Source organism: Haliotis rufescens, unplaced genomic scaffold (genome assembly GCF_023055435.1).
Source record: "Haliotis rufescens isolate VD_foot unplaced genomic scaffold, xgHalRufe1.0.p SCAF_16, whole genome shotgun sequence".
Taxonomy (NCBI): Eukaryota; Metazoa; Mollusca; class Gastropoda; order Lepetellida; family Haliotidae; genus Haliotis; species Haliotis rufescens.
Window position 1 is genome coordinate 14,848,725 of NW_025963846.1, and position 19,633 is coordinate 14,868,357.

Genomic DNA, 19,633 nt, shown 5'->3' on the forward strand with positions numbered 1-19,633 from the left:
AAAGGTAATGCCTAGGCCATGACGACGCAAAAACGGTAGAACAACAGGGCCGATGATCTCGTCGCGGTAGTGCTGTCCATTGAGATTTCCCTCTACCACTATCAAACGGGTCCTCTGTCTTGCTGTAATCCCACCCCATACCATAACGCTACCGCCCCCGAAACGATCTTCTTCCATGACACAATGATTGACGTAACGTTCACCTCGACGTCGGTGTGGCTGAGGTGAAAACGAGACTCGTCAGTGAATAGAACCTGTCCCAACTGCATGGCCGTCCAGCGTAGATGCTGTCTGCACCACTGTAGACGTGCTTGACGGTGGTTTCCTGTCAAAATTGGACGTCTGGCGGGTTTTCTGACGACAAACCCTACACATCTGAGGCGACGATGTACGGTTTGTGAAGATATTCGTCGAAGGCCAGGGATGCTTTTTGCAGTCACTGTTGCTGGCAGGAATCGATTTCGTAGGTGTGTTGTTCGAATCCAGTTGTCTTGTCGATTATTGGTTACGCGTGGCCTGCCACTCCGAGGATGGTCTCTGCCTGCATTCGTCTGTTGCCAACGTTGCCATAAACACCAAATGGTGTTTCTGTGGACGTTAAATTGTCTTGCAACATCACGTTGACTCGATCCTGCTTCAAGCATACCAATGGTTCGCAGACGCTCATTTTCGGACAGGCGTGGCATTTCGTAATATTGAATAATTGCGTAACTTTGTTGTTTATCTGAGTGGTTGTTGTCAACACGATGATAAACAATGCATATGGAATCCCGTTAACGCACATGTTTTTATACCCATTCTTGGGTAGTGAAATGCATGTGGCTTGCATAAAAGTCAACCTTTGCATGAAATGCATGCTTTTCTGTAGCAGTTGCATTTTTGTGACTTGATTCCATACTTGTTTGAAAAATACACTAAAATATTGGTGTCACAGGAACTTTGATTGTTGAGTATATTATCGATGCCAGTTTCCAAGCATGAACTTAGTTCAATAATCAAATATTCTCTGATCTGAGACTGTGCATTATAGCTATTTTATTGCAGTCTTGAATACGTACAGGACAAAATCAGACGATCAATGATCTCGAGTACTCTGCGTCTTGTTAGAGACAGACCAACTCAGCGCTCTTTGTTTCAACCATGCAGAAAGCCTTGAGGGCAACACGCATACATAATGTTTTCCTCAAACTAATCAATTTCACAACTTAGTGATGTTGTAATGACAAGTGTATCGAAGGTAACAAGAACGGGTTTTAAGGACACTGTGATAAACTCAGCTTTCAAGGCACACGTGTGGAAAAGTCAGCGGCCGCTATTCAAAGAGGTCACGAAGTGGTCAGTCCAAGACATACTTACAGTCACAACTGTGTGAGTGGACATCGACGGCCTTCGTTGATGATATAATTAATCTGAAAAACAAAATATAAAATGAAAAGCTTTCTGACAACAATGTTGCTTGTGGAGCTGATGACAGGGTGTGGTCAAGTCACGGGGACATGCAGTCGAGAGGTTAACACCCCCGGGCTCATGGCTGGCAGTAGGCTCGTGGGGTCAGTCTACCTCGTGCTTCAGACCCTCACCCTACAGGACTGTGTGACGTCATGTTTGCAGCAGTCTCGCTGCGACAGCTTGAATTTCAAGGCGGGACAATGCGAGCTCAACTACGACAACTCGACAACGGCTCCTTCTGGAATGGTGGCTGCCTCTGGTTGGAATCATGCAAGCGCGTCACATATGCCATCGGTAAGTAATGACAATGATATATATGATACAAATGATAATCATGATAATAATGAAAATAATATAAGTTGTAGCGGTATCCCTCGTGTACCTAACGAGGGACGCATAAGACCACATGTACCTCGAGTGACACTGTGTCGAACTGATCTGACCGGAGTTTGAATATGACATTGTAAAGGAATTAAAACAAATTCAAAATTGATAGAAAACAGCTGTTCGACTGAGCTGAGGTTAACCTGAAACGTGACTTTCATTGACTCAGACAAATCGTGAAGCTTTTTACTTCGAAGCGGGGTATAAGGGATTTAATCCCCCTCTCAAAATCCACGCGCAGCCTGTCTCGTTCATCATTCTTACGTGGTACCCGTCAAGACCCGGGGTAGAATAGGTCTTCAGCAACCCATGCTTGCCGTCAGAGGCGACTATGCTTGTTGTAAGAGGCGACTAACGGGATAGGGTGGTCAGGCCCGCTAACTTGGATGGATTGTCTGGTCCTGACCCGATTATTTTCCGACCGCCGTCACATTGCTGGTTAATTGCTGAATGCGGCGATAAACCACAAACAAACAAACATTCTGAATTGGAGGTACATGTATGATAACATGTGTCCCCAAAGTCATCGTCAATTCCTAATAGGTCAGGCTCCAAATGCACTCCGAGTGTGAGTGTTTTAGTGTGTTTTAGTGTGTGTGTGTGTGTGTGTTTTAGTGTGTGTTTTAGTGTGTGTGTTAGTGTGTTTTAGTGTTAGTGTGTTTTAGTGTTAGTGTGTTTTAGTGTTAGTGTGTGTGTGTGTGTGTGTGTGTGTGTGTGTGTGTGTGTGTGTGTGTGTGTGTGTGTGTGTGTGTGTGTGTGTTTTAGTGTGTGTGTGTGTGTGTTTTAGTGTGTTTTATTGTGTGTGGGGTGTGTGTGTGTGTGTGTGTGTGTGGGGTGTGTGGATGTGTGTGTGTGTGTGTGTGTGGTACAGTATGGTACAGATCCACATGCCACCAGTATAGTACAGATTCACATGTAAACAGCATGGTACAGATCCACATGTCACCAGTATGGTACAGATCCAAATGTCACCAGTATGGTATAGATCCACATGTCAACAGCATGGTACGGGTCCTAAGTATACTGAAGTCATGTGCCAGGGTATGTAGCTAAAATCGAGAGATGTGATAAGACTTATTTCAGCCTGATTAAAGACGATAATTGTTAGTTAACTGTGAGGGAAGTTATGTCAAATTCACATATGAATGATGTTTTTGGTAACATTTGCATTTTCTGTACATTTTTCAACACTAAATGCTATGGAGTTGCTAGATTGTGACAAATGGGCAGTGTTCCCTAGTTTATTGATTGATAGGGTTAAATACTCATTGTCAGAGTTTCTCTTTAAGTTTTAGCATTCGACCTTTTTCAATTATAATTGTAATTCTCCCCTTCTTCATCGTATCCTAAACCTGAAAGTGAAATGGGATTCAGTTTCATCACGGTGTGTCAGTTTGATGTGGGAGTTTGACGTGGTTCAGATTGAGAGCCCGTCTCCTTGTATTGTTATGACTCGTGTGTGTTAAATGTTTAATTGCCTTGGGTGGGTTTTTTGTTACCTTTTAGGTCGTAACTAAATACCCATTTGGTCCTTTATTGCATATAAAACATATTCTTAAAGTAAAACCTCTGCACCACCTCATGTTGGTATTATTCATGTTAGTTCAAATGCTTTTCGGTAAAAAATTATTAAAGTTTGTGAACAAACACACTCAATAGCCATGGCTGGCCGCTCGTAGTGAAATGTTCCGACGGACAGACAGACAGACAGACAGAGACTTACTTACAGAGAGAGACACGCACACGCACTGAGAGAGAGAGAGACACGCACACACAGAGAACAAGTAAGATAGAAAAAGACACACACACAAACACGGGAACATTGAGATTCTCATTAACGCACGTGAAAAGGATGTTCTCCTTAATCTAACCATCACCTGAATCAATCAGTGTTATCGCAAGTCAATAATTCAGAACACAACATTTGGGGCAAAATCTCCACAATTACCCTTAATTTACTTAACCCCTGAATGACAATATACTCCTATGTGTCACGGTAAACCTCAGGAGGAACCTACCTCTTTGTTAACTCTAAACCCTGGAACTGCTGTTCTTAAACATGGTCACATGTGTAATGGACCGTATACTTTGGCTATGAATAAAACATAAACATAATGCATTACCCGAATTTGCCCTTGTGTGTAGGGAGGTTATTACCAGAAGGTTAGGACTCAGAGGCCCGTCATTAATAACATACAGTTTATCTCGTTTGACAACACTATTCACGCCGTCACTTAGAACGTTAAAGAAAAGATTTTATTTCTCCCAACGTCCCCTAAACTTAAACAATAAAGATATGACAAAGCCTGTGAATGTTGATCTTCATTTCAGCGACTTGTCGGTATTTGTGGGCCCAGGCCGTGTGGCGTGGACGAAACATGTAGAGACAGGGGCGGGAGCTATGAATGTGAACCAGGTAACTTGTCATCCTGTATACATAAACCATGCCAAATGTCACTAACATGTCCATATCCATTTCAAAAATAAAATGCTATCACAAGTCGGGCAGTTTAATCAACTGTTGCCTCTGTATTCCAAGCCTGTGTCGTGATAGTCATGGTGTACACACTCTCAATAAAACTATCACCTGGTATCGCCAGATGGTGATCCTGTTGGTCAGTTACGAAGGGTCAGCTTGTGCGCCGATGGTGATCCTGGTGGTCAGTTACGAAGGGTCAGCTTGTGCGCCGATGGTGACCCTGTTGGTCAGTGACGAAGGGTCAGCTTGTGCGCCGATGGTGATCCTGGTGGTCAGTTACGAAGGGTCAGCTTGTGCGCCGATGGTGATCCTGGTGGTCAGTTACGAAGGGTCAGCTTGTGTGCCGATGGTGATCCTTGTGGTCAGTTACGATGAGTCAGCTCGTGTGCCGATGGTAATCCTGGTGGTCAGTTACGATGGGTCAGCTTAAAAAATTGTGTGCCGATGGTGATCCTGGTGGTCAGTTACGAAGGGTCAGCTTGTGTGCCGATGGTGATCCTGGTGGTCAGTTACGAAGGGTCAGCTCGTGTGCCGATGGTAATCCTGCGTGGTCAGTTACGAAGGGTCGGCTTGTGTGCCGATGGTGATCCTGGTGGTCGGTTACGAAGGGTCAGCTTATGTGCCGATGGTAATCCTGGTGGTCAGTTACGAAGGGCCAGCTTGTGTGCCGATGGTGATCCTGGTGGTCAGTTACGAAGGGTCAGCTTGTGTGCCGATGGTGATCCTGGTGGTCAGTTACGATGGGTCAGCTTGTGTGCCGATGGTGATCCTGGTGGTCAGTTACGAAGGGTCATCTTGTGTGCCGATGGTGATCCTGGTGGTCAGTTACGAAGGGTCAGCTTGTGTGCCGATGGTGATCCTGGTGGTCAGTTACGAAGGGTCAGCTTGTGTGCCGATGGTGATCCTGGTGGTCAGTTACGAAGGGTCAGCTTGTGTGCCGATGGTGATCCTGGTGGTCAGTTACGAAGGGTCAGCTTGTGTGCCGATGGTGATCCTGGTGGTCAGTTACGATGAGTCAGCTTGTGCGCCGATGGTGATCCTGGTGGTCAGTTACGAAGGGTCAGCTTGTGCGCCGATGGTGATCCTGGTGGTCAGTTACGAAGCGTCAGCTTGTGTGCCGATGGTGATCCTGGTGGTCAGTTACGAAGGGTCAGCTTGTGTGCCGATGATGATCCTGGTGGTCAGTTACGAAGGGTCAGCTTGTGCGCCGATGGTGATCCTGGTGATCAGTTACGATGGGTCAGCTTGTGCGCCGATGGTGACCTTGGTGGTCAGTTACGAAGCGTCAGCTTGTGTGCCGATGGTGATCCTGGTGGTCAGTTACGATGAGTCAGCTTGTGCGCCGATGGTGATCCTGGTGGTCAGTTACGATGAGTCAGCTTGTGCGCCGATGGTGATCCTGGTGGTCAGTTACGATGGGTCAGCTTGTGTGCCGATGGTGATCCTGGTGGTCAGTTACGAAGGGTCAGCTTGTGCGCTGATGGTGATCCTGGTGGTCAGTTACGAAGGGTCAGCTTGTGTGCCGATGGTGATCCTGGTGGTCAGTTACGAAGGGTCAGCTTGTGTGCCGATGGTGATCCTGGTGGTCAGTTACGAAGGGTCAGCTTGTGCGCCGATGGTGATCCTGGTGGTCAGTTACGAAGGGTCAGCTTGTGTGCCGATGGTGATCATGGTGGTCAGTTACGAAGGGTCAGCTTGTGTGCCGATGGTGATCCTGGTGGCAGTCTCTGACCACACTGACCAGTACCCATGTTCCACGTGGTAGGGATGTGGTGTTTCATTGTATATTGACTGTCAGTCAACCTGGGCTACTATATCACTTCCTGTTAATTACTGTTAGTAATACAGTATAGTATGACATTTATTGCCTTAAATGTTCATCCGCTGAGCAATGTCGGCTCATCACCCCTAGAAGTCCCATGTCCAGAACCACGTCATTGTCTGTCAATTGTTGTTCATTACTATATATGTGTTACCATAACATGGTGTTAGAAAAGCTTGGTATTCCGAGTGCTGGTGTAGGGACGACCTCGAGCAGGATGTGCCGCTCGTAGGAAACGTCGTGAAGTTGAGCTGGAGCTCTGCTCACCTCATGTATGCCTGAGCTGGAAGGTCCGCTCATTGCTTTGTTTGTGTTGTCAGAGCAGATGTTCCTCTCATTGTGTAATTGTTTACATGTTGTCAATAAAACGTTCCGGGACAGTGATGTGAATGTAGTCCTTGATTCCACCAAGAGCCAATTCCCCGTCAACATGCGCGTTGACAATTCACATTTCAGAGCTAGATGTTGAAGTTTATGGGACTCTTGATTGATTGACTGGTTAGATACTTTATAACTCTCTTGAACGAACATCTGCATGTATATTTTGAAATGAAAGATAGATGTCTCAGTTTGATTTTAGATATTGCTAGCCATAAACATCATCTTTGAGTTCTGATCATGTGGTTTACAATCCGTGTAAGGGTTGTTAGTCAGGGTCGAACGGATACATCGCACAACACTGCGGACTGCGGTTTTAGAACTCATGCAGCTGTTTTTGTATATTAATAATCGAGATATTTCGTGATTCTTTTTCAAGTGACGATGACTGTAGTTTCTGTTTCCTACTCTTAAGAAACAGTAGTAGGGAGTTTTATTTCCTCTCAGGGGTCATTTCATGATGATGATGATGAGGAGGAGGATCTTGGAGGTTTTACAAGCGCTTCCGGTGGACTTGATTTTGCACTCGGTATTCTTTTAGCGATTTCAGATGGAGGAGGCGTCGATTTGCCAGGACATACTGATGGACTTGATCTTTTGTTTTTTTCAGAGGAGTTATGCTACATAAGATCGACGCTCTATCCCGGAACCCTGAACATAACCAAAACCGGCCGGACATGTCAGAGTTGGGACACTGACACCCCACACGAACGTCGGGACTATCCCATGGGGATGTCACGCGGGGACCCCGCCCTAGTTGACGAGAGCAACTACTGTAGGGTGAGCCCTGCCACCGCAGTGCCATGGTGTTATACGCTGGACCCCAGCGTTCGTTGGGAGAAGTGTAGTGTCCCGTTCTGTTGAGTACATTTTTACGCAGCAGCTTTTAGCAATCCTCCAGCAATTTCATGGTGGGGAACACCAGTCTTGGGGGGTAAGGGGTTTGGGACTGCACATCACGAATGAAGGCATAGTAGCTTCACGCACAGTATCAATATATGAAGCCAAACCAGGCATGAACTAACGAACTATCAACTGTGCTACTGTGCCACAACGTGTATGCCAGGACATTAGACGGTTATATGGACATGAACGTTATATGGACACTCAAGTGTATGACATATTCAGTAGACGGTTTGACGGATGATAGACGATTTATTGGCATCACTGGCCTCCAACGTGAATAACGATAGACAGTTTATAGGCGGCATATGGACAGCTAAGTGTACTACGATAGACTGTTTATAGACGTAATTTTGACGCTGAAATGTTTGTTGATAGTACGGTTTATTAAAGCCATCGCGACGCTTAAGTATATGACAGTAGATATGGACGCTCAAGTCGAATTTTGTGACGGCGGTCTATAAATAATCGAGTCTGGGCCAGACAATCCAGTGATTGAGCATCGATCCACGCAAATGAGATACGATGACACGAATTCAGCGACTCTGACCACCCGATCCTGTTAGTGGCCTCTTACGACAATCATAGTCGCCTCTAACGACATAGCATGGGTTGCTGAAGACCTATTCTATCCCGGATCTTCGCGATGCTCAAGAGCATGACGATAGACTGTTTATAGACATCCAAAAGTATGACAATAGATGTTTGTTAGACTTTATATGGACGTTTAAGTGTATGACGATGGGCAGTTAATGGACTTAATCAACGGTCTAGCTGGTCCGAAAGCTTGGGCATCTAGATGACTCCAAAGAATGATCATCAAGTCAGTTGTAGCATGTATCAATTAACAATAATGAGCGCATCAATTCGTTTCTGGATTATTTGAAATTATAAAACATTGACATTCAATGAAAAGAGGTCGAAGACTGTAATGGGATAGGACAGTAGGTTGTTGGCATGTCCGTGATTGGCAGAGAGTCTCTGACGAAAACCGGTTTCAGTATACATGTACATCAATTTTCAAAACACAGTATATTGTAACATGTATCTTTCACAATTAACAATAATGAGCGGATCAGTTCGTTTCTGGTGTATTTGAACATGGACATTCAATGAAAAGATAACATGAATTTTCACATGGGTTTGGATCATCGTTGAAACCTTTTCTAAATAGATAGTTTTTAAGGCACTATGACCATGTCATAAGTTGGTACGTATAATATACAGTAAAATACGTTTAATACAAACACGCTTATAACGAACTGACGGATATAACGAACTTTATTTTTGGTCCCGGCCATTTGCTGTATAGATGTTGTATATATGCTTATAACGAACTACGGTTATAACGAACTAAAATTAGTGATCCATTAGAGTTCGTTATAACCGTAGTTTACTGTATTCCCTGAAGTCATGAGAAATATGATGGAACTGTACATGCGTTTTATGTAAGCTGGATTTAAATTGAGGAAAGGCTTCAATATTCCTTTGCTGAAAGGCTAGTATATTCCACCATTTACTATGGGATGCACTGTTAGAAGCTAAACACAAACCTGAGCACGTTTCTTTCCAATAATTTTAACGCGTCCAGAGACCGAAACATGTTTAAGTCTTAAACATTGTCAGCGTTTAGACCGTGAGGATGATGTCTCTATGAACAATACATTTTCATGGAACGAATCGAAGAAAAGCATTTTTATCACAGCACTTAGATGGTCCTTGCATATTCATGAAAATTCCTTGATGGATAAAATTGAAGCTAATGTAGAGGAGGGGATTACATATTTGGTACAGTATGTTCTAGACTCGGCGTCCTGTATGAGGAAACAGATCAAATATGGTGAAAATAAACACGATAAACCAAAGTTGAATATAGCATGTAGGGCAGAAAGATCTGAATCCAGAAAGGCTCACAGAAGGTATAGGTGTTGTCGCAGTGAATACAACCGACAAAGCTACTGTAAACTGAGAAATGTGTATAAAACCTTTTGTAGAAAGTTCAAATATGATCTTAAATTGTCACGGCTAGTCCGACTAAACAGCACTTTACACAGTCCGAAATTATTTTGGAATACTATACGTTCTCTTCAGAGACATCCTACCCCCAAAGGATCTATATCCCAAACAGAATGGTTACATCATTTCAAGAAGTTATTCTCAAAAGATGATTCGATATATTTGGTAGACAATGAGTGCTTTGAACGTGATGATGATGGCGTCAGTGAAATTCTTAGTGATGTTGACATGCTTCTGTTGGAATCGCCTATCACGGAAACGGAAATATTTAATGCTATATCTCACCTTAAAACAGGTAAATCTGCTGGGATTGATTGTGTTATAGCTGAAATGCTCAAGTACTCACTACCTGATACTATGCCTTTTCTGGTTAAATGTTTCAATCGGATTTTTGATACAGGTATTTTTCCTTCTATCTGGTCAAAATCTATTATTATTCCGTTATTCAAGAATGGAAACGTAAACAATCCTGACAATTATCGGGGTATATCTCTCACGAGTATCCTTAGTAAAGCATTTACATCTATTATCAATAATAGATTAACACAGTGGTCAAATATGAGAGATTTGATCCCTGAAACACAAGCGGGATTTAGAAAGGACTATTCGACTTTTGACCACATATTTACTTTGTATGCAGTCATTGAGAAATATTTATCGTACAGGAAACGTAAGTTGTATGTGGCCTTTGTTGATTTTAAAAAGGCATTTGATTCTGTAAATAGAGCTTATTTGTGGAGGTGTTTGAAAAATAAGGGTTTAGGAGGCAATATGCTTGTCATTATTAAATCAATGTATGCAAATGTAAAATCATGTGTTCGCTGTGGTGATATTAAGAGTGACTTTTTTGATTGTCCGATAGGTTTACGTCAAGGATGTGTTTTAAGTCCTATACTTTTCTCATTTTTTATAAATGAGTTATATGTTGATATCATACAGTCTGGTAGACATGGAGTCAAGCTCTCCCCTGATATAATAGAACTTTTCATGCTACTTTTTGCAGATGATGTGATTTTGATGTCTAGTACTGTTATTGGTCTACAGAAGCAGCTTAACATACTTTCGGAATATTCAGATAAATGGAAACTTAGTGTTAATCTTGATAAAACAAATATTGTTATATTTCGTAGAGGTGGTCGAGTGGCCACAAGAGAGAAATGGTTTTTTAAAGGTACATGTATTAATGGTGTGCATGAATACAAATACCTTGGCATATTGTTTACCCATACACTGAATCTAGATAAGTCATTACTTAATCTCACAAACAGAGCAAAGAAAACTCTGTTACAAGTCCACTTTGTTATGTCTAAGCTCGGAGTTATTTCACCAAAAATGTATTTTAAATGATTTGATTCTCAAATACAACCTATTTTACTATACGGGTCTGAGATATTGGGTTGTAAAGAGTTCTATACAATTGAAAAGGTTCATTTCCTCGCTTGTAATAAGTTTTTGAATGTTGGTATGTCAACACTAAGTAATATGGTTTATGGAGAATGCGGGAGATTCCCATTGTACATTGGATCTTACACTCGTTGTTTGAAGTATTGGTGTAAAATAATAATAATGCCTGAACACCGTTTACCCAAGAAAGCCTACAACATGCTCGTACACCTCGACAATCTTGGAAAGAATACATGGGCTTCTTGTATTCGTACATTGCTTTTTACATATGGCTTTGGTTTCATTTGGCTGTCCCAGACAATTGGTAATGCAAATGCTTTCATTTAAGTACTTTCGCATGCGTGCCATTGACATGTTTCATCAGAAATGGCATTCAGATATTTATGAAAGTTCAAGATATGATACTTATCGCCAATTCAAGTCATTGCTTGAACCAGAATCCTATTTATCAAATTTACGGTACAGGAATTCTCGTAACACCCTTATTCGTTTTAGACTTGGCCTGAATGATCTAAAAATTAACACAGGGAGATTTTCATCTATTGAGAAATCGATACGATTATGCCCATTTTGTGACATTGTTGTCGAAGATGAATACCATTTCATGTTTATTTGCCCTATATACGAAAATCTAAGAGACAAGTACTTACCGCAGTGGTCTCTATCTCATTTTAATGCTAAAAGATTGTCTTCATTACTGTCTTGCAAGGATCTTATAACACAACATCAACTGGCTTTGTACATACATAATGCCTTTTTGTTACGAAGTGAATTGTTACCTTGACTTTGTATTTTATAAAATATGTTATGTAACTCCGTTGTGTATGGGCCTGTGGCCTTTCATACAATAAAGAATTGAATTGAATTGACATTGTCAGCGTTGTTTTTCAAATCTAAACATGTTTAGGATGTTTGTGTCGTCAAAGTTCTAAACACGTTTAGAGAAAAAACTTTAATAACGTTTGGGATTTCAACACATTTTTTAGCGCGTTTACGAGTAAACGTGTCTGTGTTCGATACCTTTACACATTTACAGTGTAGTGTCAACGAGAATTCGCATATCTTTGTACGCAATATAGGCATGGTTATATTATCAGCACGTAATGTTAATGTTGTATGTTGTTTGAGATACAATCCAAATAAGTGTGACGTTGTTATGTACTTAATAAAATATAACTTACAGTTTACGTTTTCTCCTACGCTTCGATACTCTTCAAATCAATATGACCAATTACGTGTTTTCATTCTCAAAAAAGCATTTGTTCGATACGTTTCTATTTATGTTTGATAAGAGGAATTGATTTTGTTTTCCTTCGATTATAAGGACATAAAGCAGTCTTCGGAAAATGAAATGGACAATGTTTCTGTCAATACGGAGAATAAAGTGTGTTTAGATATCCAGTTTTGTCTGTACAAATTATTTGTACAGTGTTTTAATTCATTATGTCTTTTCTCAACTGAAACTCTGTAGGTAGTGTACCGCAACCTATTGGGATCGAGAAAATCAATGTAAGCCCTTCATTTGCTAAAAGGTAAGCGTTTCGGATGAATGATATAAATTATTAATGGCAATAAAACAGTAAATGTTTACCAAACAAACCATCATTGGAGATCACACAGACGTTATTGACGTCTTGTAGTTGGGATGTATTCCTCGTACAAGCCACGATCACCTCAACTCAGAGTTGTATTGATTGCATCATATTAACGCCATTGTACAAGGGGCTTCGATGATGGCTACTTCATTCAGTGTAGATAAATATATCCTCAGCTTTAGATGCGGGTTTTTTTTGCCTTTGATATTTCGGAATAGCTACTTAGGTAAACTCATGGGCAAAAGAAAGCATACACTTTTAAATTGATTTTTCCCCCAAAATTATCAAAGTGAGCAAAATTGTATAAGGCTTGAAACAGTTGCCCCAAAACTGCAATGTCAATCTCCAAAACGAAACGCATTGGCCGTAAAGATGCACGTGCCAAAAGTGGCCATAAGTCACCAATTAGCTTTTCCAGGTATTCGTAAAATTGCACGTGCCGAATTTGTATAAAAATGCGATAAGCGTTGCTAAGTCATCACATGTAATACAAAAACACCAAAGATATGCCACGATTAGCTGCGGAACGGCGTTAGGACAGCGTATCAGTCGACGCACGGTGCTACGGCGTCTTCGTGACGCAGGTATTAGAGCTCGCCGTCCTTTCCGTGGAATGGCATTGACCCGGGAACATCGACTTCGAAGACTGGAATGGGCCAGGATGGAGGACGTTGGCATGTCCGTGATTGGCGGAGAGTCTCTGACGAAAACAGGTTTCAGCTGTTTCACAATGATGGTAGAGGTGAGGTGAAATTGGGTTTAACGTCGCGTCAAAGATTATTGCACTTATATAGCGACGTGCATTCACGTGTATGTGTGTGTGTAGCTGCTTGTACTAGTCCGGACTGATGCCGATTTATAGTGCTAGCACACTGAGAGACCATGCCGCAGTTTAACATGCATACCCCACTCAGACACAGTATTCTGACTCCGAGCCGACCAGTCCTTGTTTTAGCCCCTTAATTTCGAGCGCCAGACAGGGTAACAACAAGTACAATCTTTTAACTTCTTTTTGGATGACGCGGCCGGGGATCGAACCCCGGACCTTCCGCTCTCCGGGCGGACGCTCTACCACAATACCACGGAGGCGGTCTAATGATGGTAGAGCTCGAGTACACATGTTCATCAGTTTTCAAAACACAGTAGGTTTATCTCTATTCTACCATGACGACAACAATGCTTTGAAGACGGTGCTCTCTTGCAACGCGTAGTAACACAGGGTACAAAGGTCCGCAATCTTAGAACATTCCGAAAAGTGGTCACAGGTAGTTATATATGAAACAAGTATTACTAAAGTTCAAGATTAAATACACCATAGTCTTGAGTAGTTCAAAATAAGTGTTCAAAACACATAGTTGTTCAAAAAGAAGTTGACAAATAACCCTCCTAACTTAGTCCAAAGACCGATGTTTTAATTTCTACCAACTTTCTTTGCACTGTTTGGACTGACCCCAAGTCAATTCTTTGAAAGAGAGAGAGAGGTCATTCTTTGGAAATCGAACATGCCATTTCCATTGTAGGGGTGACAGGTTGTAGAAATAGTTTTTAAAATGCTAAACGTATATATTTCTACAACAAACTTTATGAATTAACCTTCTACTATTCATTTTGCATCTGTAAGTGTTATTAGTGTGTTAGCAATTACCCCAAGTGAATAATACAAAATCAAAATAAACGCCTCTCCACCCCGAATTTGGATGTGGCAGAACTTGACCTACATCACAGTAACTCACACTTCCATGCTGTCAATATGGCTGCCAATGTTTACATTTTCCGTGCATTAGCATACAGGTTACGAAGCAAGATGACAACACCGATCTATGATTGTGCTTCAACATTAACCTGTGGATTCACTGGGAATGAGTCTGCTGGTACAATGTGATTATAAGCTTAAACGAGACGTACCTGTAAGGTGAAATTTGAGCTTGATTCCATCGATATATCTGTATACTTAGGGGTTACGTGAGAGAAAAGCGCATGCTGATGGTCAGTTTTAACGGAAAATGTTTGTATCCTTTGTACCCAGGGAATGGAAGGGTGGGCACGTAACCCCTAAGTATACAAATATATCGATGGAATTAAGCTCAACTCTCGATGCGTAAATCATGGGATGAACATCGAAATCTTGCCAGTGAAATGCGGTATTTCTTTATATTTACATAAGACAGATACTGTTCAGTGTATATACGAGTTTTCAACATTCTATAATATAAATCATTACTCGATAATGTAAACGAAAATGATCACGATTGCAGATAATATTTTTTAGCCTCTGTAGAAAAGAAATGGTAAATACGATTTTAGATTGTACAAATTGATCATATCAAACATTTCCAAAACCACTTTTAAATAACAGTATTCTCACATGAGTTACTCAATTGGTCTTTCCATTCGTATCGTATAACTTCATCATATTGTAACATTTCTTATGGTATCTCGATGAATTCATTTTAAGGAGTTTCAGTCAGTACTTTATAACCTTCAGCTGTGAATATATAAATAGAGGTAATCTACCAAATTCTCCATAAACCATTGGGCTAGATGTTTTGGGTTTTACACCAAGAAAGTCTTACATGCAAATAAGTGGACCTTTTCGATATCATTCAATTGTTTTAATCCCCATATTTCAGCACCGTAAAGTAAAATTGGGTTAATTTTAACATCAAAGATCTTAAAGAATGACTTGTGATTTCACTAAGGATGTGTCTATTCTTCAATGGACCTTTTCGATATCATTCAATTCTTTTAATCCCCATATTTCAGCACTGTAAAGTAAAATTTGGTTAATTTTAACATCAAAGATTTTAAAGAATGACTTGTGACTTCACCAAGGATATGTATATTCTTCAATATATGATCAGGCTTGAAAGCGGCACTGAGATCGAGAAGGACGAGCTACGTTTCTGCATCATCTCCACGCTGGAGGTTATTGACGACTCTGAGAAGAGATGTTTCCGTGCTGTGGTTTGGCCTGTATGTAGTCATCCTATCCGACATCATCGACGAGGTTCTGGTGCAATGTTGCTCCAGACTGTACAGTTACCCTCTGGACCAAAGAGTCTCATTCCATATAAATCTTACAAGCCATTAAGAGATTCAATTCGTGACCTAATATCACGATCTGGCTTTGTAGCCAAATGTGAACTATGGCGATCTCGAAGTTCGTCATCTGACACGTTGTCTGATGTCTACGATGGTCAGATTTGGAAGAACTTTAGTGAGAATTTCCTCACCACAAGACATAATTATGGCCTAATGTTTAACCTTGACTGGTTTCAACCCTTTAAACATGTGAAATATTCCGTGGGTGTATTATATATGGTCGTTTTAACCCGCCACGTGAAGAACGTTTCAAACGTGAAAACATTATTCTGGTCGGCGTCATTCCCCATATGAAGAAAGAGCCGCCCACAAATACATTTGTTCAACCACTAGTTGATGAACTCCTTGACGCTTGGAGCGGTGGGTTTACTTGCTAAGGTAGAACAGATCGTTTGGCCTTAATGCGTGTACGTTGTGATGTACCTGCGTGTAGAAAACTTTGTGGATTTCTCGGTCATGCTGCTATCAAAGGTTGTTCGCGGTGTTCTAAAACCTTTCCTGGTGATTTCTGAAAACGTGACTACAGTGGTTTTTATAGGGAAGAGTGGCAACCTAGGACACACGAGAACCACATTGCTCAAGTTAGACAGATATCTTCCAGTACAAGAAAATCAGAACGTGAGAGGCTAGAACGTTTGTATGGCACACGGTATTCGGTTGTGTCTGAGCTACCATATTTTGACATTATCCACATGTCGGTGATCGATTCCATGCATAATCTTTTTATGTGAACTTTTAAACACATGTTGCATGTATGGAAAGAAAATGGCGTATTGACTGATAAGGACTTTGAATTAATTCAGATCAAAATCGATGTTGCACAATGCCTCGTAAAATTGCATCTGTTGCGCTTCTGTATCTTCTTTGAACGCCTTTTTTGGTAAAGGTATACAAAATTGTATATTTTGTATATATTGGAATTTTCCCTTGTGTACGTTTCTGCATCACCTCCACGCTGGAGGTTATTGGCGACTCTGAGAAGAGATGTTTCCGTGCCCTGGATTGGCCTGTATGTAGTCTGGAAGTATTGGCAGCGTTCGTGGTTTAATGCTTGTACAGTCGACTAAGAACTGATATTTCTATTACTTAAGATAGGAAGATCAAGTTCGAGACGGGTCTATAGTTAACATGTTATCTGAATCCATCCCTGTTTCGTAGACGATTTCACCAAGGTCATCTTCATGTCAACTGGCATAACTCCTGACTATAGGCCTGTGCCTACTGTGAGCAGAGTGTCAATGGCTTTTAATACAAAAGTCCGATTTAAATAGGATCAAGAGGACACTGGTTTACATCTATAATGAAACATTTAAGTGGCATATGGTCCGATTCCGAACGAAGTTAAACCATTAGATCAGAGAAACATGTCACTTAGAATGAAGAAGTAGTCAGCAATACTACCCCCTTGTAACATATCTCTTGCTGTGTGCGCTTTTAGGATATGCATATTGAGAACTGTGCACGCCTATGTATTTACATCTTTGTCATAAGTATGTCTTGAATAGTCAAACTAAACAGAATTATAAACCTTTCCAATTAGTATATTGGAAGCATCATAATATTTAACATAATCTGACTTATTAGACGTTCTTGCGAAGAAATACCCGCACCTTTCCCCAAAGTCAAACAGTATCTGCAGAAGTTTATCTTCTAAAACGTCTTTGTCATTTCGGGGCGGTCGGGTGGCTTAGTGGTTATAGCGTTCGATCGTCACGCCGAAGACCCGGGTTCGATTCCCGACATGGGTACAATATGTGAAGCCAATTTCTGGTGTTCCCAGCCGTGAATATTGCTAAAAGCGGCGTAAAACCATACTACCTCACTCACTCTACGTCATTTCTATCTATATGGTTACAAAAAGACGAGCCATCAGGGTGTACATAGATAAACCCTACTACCAGATCACATGGCCATGTTATATGTTTTACCTAAAGGAACATGCACTTTTCCCATACTCTTTCATAGTAGGCAGATTATGTATGGGAGGGTTGTTATGATGTTTAATACCCGCATCCCATATCTTACTTATAAACCGATTTTGAACCTTAAAACAACATTTATCAAAAAAATTATGTTTCGAACATACTTTCCATGAACCTTAAGAAACGGGCGTAAAATATCTGTTGCTGGCGTACGGATCTTGAAAAGGACATTCTAACACTCACTCACTGGGCTACAGATATGAAGGTTGCGAGTTCGATCCACGGGAATATAAAGAAAACATTTGTCATTTGATTTTACATTTCATTACATGTTACAATCTGAACGGAAGTTATATTGATAAAATACCCAGGACATTATATAAAATCCCTGGGATATTATAACACATTATATAGCAAATATGACTTGAATATCCTATAAAATCCCGGGGATATTATATAAAATCCCAGGGACATTACAACGTCCCTGTTTATGAAATTTAACCCGACTGGAGAACAATAGGATGACGTCACCGGAGGTTTATAAGTTTTATTAATAACTTCTGTCATCCCGACAGACCATCATCCGCGAAAATTGATTGAGGAGCTCACTTGGAAGTAACGACGATCATTTGAGCCTCCTTGAGCGAAGTTTACAGGCAAGGTTGACCGTAAATATGGACACGTGTGAATTTGATCAGGCCCGTGGTTTGTTCTTAGGTCACATAGTCAGTCAAGAGATGGTTATAAGACATTTGTGAACAATGATTATACCAGTATACATGCCATTGTGCATGCCAAGGTAAAAGTCATTGACACCCATTCAATACAAAGTCAAAGTCATTGTATATTTATATATTTAAGTGAAACAACAGACTTCCGGGAACTTTTACGAAGTACTCTTAGTGAACATGTGTTTCATGAAATACAGAGAACTTGGTGAAAGTGGCATAAATGCAGTTCAATGTAGATTAACGGACATTTTTTTCGCACGATGACAGTGCATCATAAGAAGAGGCGAACGTTCAAACAACAACCTATCTGGTTTAATAACAATGAGAAATGTTAAAGAGAGAAAACATACATGCACTTAAATCAATACAGGAAATACGAATGTATTAACATTTTACAATGCAAAATCAAACTTCAAGGAGCGTAATAAATAGGATGAGACGATGACTGAAGATATGCTGTAAAATGTAAGGACTTTTTCTATTATGGATCCGTGTGGATTTTTTATAATTCAAGTGCCTATAATTTCTATATAATTAGTTACAGAAATTAAACATCTTGGAGGCATAGCATTTTTTCACAAAGTATTGAAGACTGCTTTCATTTGCGGGCGATGTTGTGATCTTTTCATGTACTGTGATTGGCCTACAGCGATAACTTGACTGTGTTACATTCTTTTGTATGAAGTGGAGAAGTCATTTTAGAAAAATACACCTTAGGTAATTGTTTATCGGAATGGTGCATCACTCGAAATGAGACAGGAACTATTCTTGATAAACCGGTGAAAACTACAAGCTGCTACATACATCTTGGAGTTTTATTTACATCGACCTTGAGACGGGCAAAGTGGTGGCCAAAAATGTCCACTCAAGCAGGAAAGACCATTTTCCATTTTCTAAACTATCTGAACAATATGAACAGTTATCCTTTTCTTGTGCGTGCAAAATATTTGACTTTTAAATGTCAGCAATATTATATGCATTTGTAATATGAGGAATGAAATATTAAGAAAGTATTGAAAAAGTCCACGCAGTTCAAGAGATTTCTGGTAGTTGGAATGTTTGCTGCCTTCATGAAAAAGGACGTATTTGTCTGCAGAATTATATACTGCAACTACTCAGATGAGAGTTGATAAATATTGGATCAGGTTATTAGGAATGAATGAGATCAAAAATCCCCGTCACAGTTACACTGTGCTAAGGAAAATTGGATGAAATTGGAAAAACAAATTGGACATCTGAAATACGCTATTTTAAAATCTCTTGCGGAGTTTCACATGTATGGATTGTACAAGACGTCGGTGATGATAGACAATTCTTGTATATATTAAGACAAAAATATAAACAGATATGTACATCCAGACCTGGCTTGATGCAATTACAAGTTCTAACTTTATCTTGTCTCATCACAGTGCCGTGAAAGTATCTCCCCTTGAATCAGGATGGTATAT